Genomic DNA, 3,059 nt, shown 5'->3' on the forward strand with positions numbered 1-3,059 from the left:
CCTGTGTTCGACGACAGTCGGACGACCATGTATTATATACTCCACACAATTATAAAATAATATTCAGGGGTTCTTAACACCGTTAGACCACACTCTTTTAATTTATTAAAAACTTCCTTTAATTTTTCCATATGTGATGTAACACTATTGCTATAAACTAAAATATCATCTAGAAAACACATAACATTTTTTATTTTCCTAAAAACATTTTCCATCTCTCTTTGGAAAATACCAGGCGCAGAGGAAACACCATACATTAACCTATTGGGTACATATAAGCCTTTATGAGTAGATAATGTTAAAATTTCTTTTGAATTTTCTTCAACTAATAACTGTGTATAAGCTTGTGATAAATCAATTTTTGACCATAACACATTACCACTAATATTTGAAAATAAATCTTCTATTCGAGGTAATGGGTACCTATCTACCTTCAAATAAGGATTAATTGTGACTTTATAGTCACCACAAATGCGAATAGTACCATTAGTCTTTAATACTGGAACTATTGGAGTTCCATAGTCACCAGTCTTAACAGGTGTTAAAATACCTTCTTGAACTAACCTATCTAATTCAAATCCTACTTGGTCATTAATGCTAAATGGCAAAAGTCTGGGTTTTAAAAAAATTGGTTTAAAATTATCTTTTAAAAATAATTTACATTTATTTTTATTATAAGTACCTAATTTATCTGTAAAAACTTCTGGAAAACTACTTATTAATTCTTTTACATTACATATAAAATCTTCAGTAATACTATTTATTTCAAGGTTAATTTTTTTTTAATACCTAAAACTTTAATTTATTCATTTCCTAGAAGAGGCGGTCCGCCGTTTTCAATAATATACAATGGTAAACTGAAATTTTTCTCATTAAATTTAACCTTCACCTTGATTACTCCAACTGATGCAATATATTCATCAGAATAGCTTTTTAAATTGATCTTAGTTTCAACTAAGGGTAAATATTTAAAATTATTTCTATATTCAGAAAAAGAAATTGCTGAAATAGCTGATCCAGTATCTAATTGCATTTTTACCATTTTATTTTCAATCTGTACCATAATAAATAAATTACATTCTTTGAGCCTATCTGTTCAATTTGAAATAATGTATCAATATTTAAGTTATCATTATCTAAAAAATTATTAGATTCATTGNTATTCTTATCCTAAGCTTCCACTTGACACGATGTCCCACATCCTCTACGCTCAAATCAGCTGTCCTCAAATCGCATTCAATAGCATCCCTCCATCTCTTTTTTGGTCTTCCTCTATCTCTTCTTCCTTCAACATTCATTTCTATAACTGTTCTTACAGCTTNTCAGTTTTATCTTTAAAATAACAAACACTCTTTAAATGTCCTTTTTTATGATAAATATTACAATTACGGTCTTTAAAATAACAATTATTAAAAACATGATTCTTCTTACAGCAACAAGTACAAGTAACATTTCCTCCGTTGACAGTGATCTTGCCACATCGGTTTTGAGCTGTTCGCGTGAACTTCTTGTTAGCAAAATAAATTTCTCCTTGGCATTCATTGCTGGATTGCCCAAAAATCTCCAAACTTTTTTCTGCACCTTCATGTGCTTGACATATTTCTTTCGTCTTCTCATATGTTAGGTCCGCTTCTTCGCACAGTTTTTTCTTCAGAGTTCTGTCTTTTACACCGTGTACAATTTGGTCTCTTAAAGATTCTTCCAAATTATTTCCAAAATCGCACAACATAGATAACTTTTGCAATTTAGTCACAAATTCACTTATTGACTCATTGCTCGATTGTAAGCTATTTCTAAATTTTGACCTTTCGGCAACTACCGAAACTTTTGGTTGTAAGTAATTTATCATATTACTTACTAATTTGTCATAACTTACATCTTTAGGCAAGGTAGGTGTGCACAAGGATTTCAATATCTTGTACCCCTCGCTACCAATTAAAGTAAGCAAAATACTTTCTTTATTTTCTTTTATTTTGTTTACTTGCATAAATAACTCTAGTCGTTCGACCCAACTTACAAAATCATCTTGAATTTTGTATTCTTCGATATTACCTATTTTAGCCATGTTGTGGTTTACTTTTTNTATTTTAGCCATGTTGTGGTATACTTTTTTTTTTATCTCTATTGGTCCAATTACCTGTGCATTTTTTATTGACTTGCGGATCCCATCCTCGTCGCCAATTTTGTGTTCTTTATTATTTTATTATTTATTATTAATAAATACAAATTAACACAATATTTAATTTAATTATTAAGGCATGTTACACACATTAATCAAACTCGAACATCAATACTTTTNATAAAAAATTAAAGCTAATGTAATATACTTTATTATGTATAAAAAAATTTCGGACTTTATTTTGTCTTTACGGTGAAAATGGCTACCGAATGCTATTTTTGTATAATAATTCTCGATTTTATTTTTTACATTTTTAACTTTATAATGCTATAACTTATTGAAAAGTGTATGGATCAACACAATTTTTTTATGAGAAATAATATTTTTTTATAATCCTCTTTTCATTCGACATACTGTATCTTAATCAGGATATTAATAAGGAATTAGCAGATCATGTATCTTTTGGAATAATCCACCAATTTTTTTATGACATACTAAAAGTCCTCATCGATTGGACTTGAGCTTTTTTTTACAGCCTCGCAAAATTTCAAAAATATGAGCTTTTTTAATTTTCTCAAAAAATATTTAATTTACAAAAAAAAGTTTCGTACAAAAGTTATTTAAAAAACAATTTTAAACAAAAAAATTTTCTTATATTTTTTCATTTAAACAAATATTTTTCGAGTTACATTACATTTAATATGAGTACTAAAATTTATTTTCCAATTTTTTTCATTTTACGGTTATTTTTTATCATGTTATACTTACATTAGACACAATGTTATAAATGCATATGTGTGTATGACATACACTGTATGTGTCAGTTTATTTATTTATTGTATCATTAAAGTGTAGTGTATATTAATATANGGTGTAGTGTATATTAAGATACAACCGATAGAGTAAGTAATTGATTTGTACGCTATATTGTTTAAACCCA

This window comes from Daktulosphaira vitifoliae, unplaced genomic scaffold, assembly GCF_025091365.1.
Source record: "Daktulosphaira vitifoliae isolate Bord-2020 unplaced genomic scaffold, ASM2509136v1 Scaffold_1, whole genome shotgun sequence".
NCBI lineage: Eukaryota > Metazoa > Arthropoda > Insecta > Hemiptera > Phylloxeridae > Daktulosphaira > Daktulosphaira vitifoliae.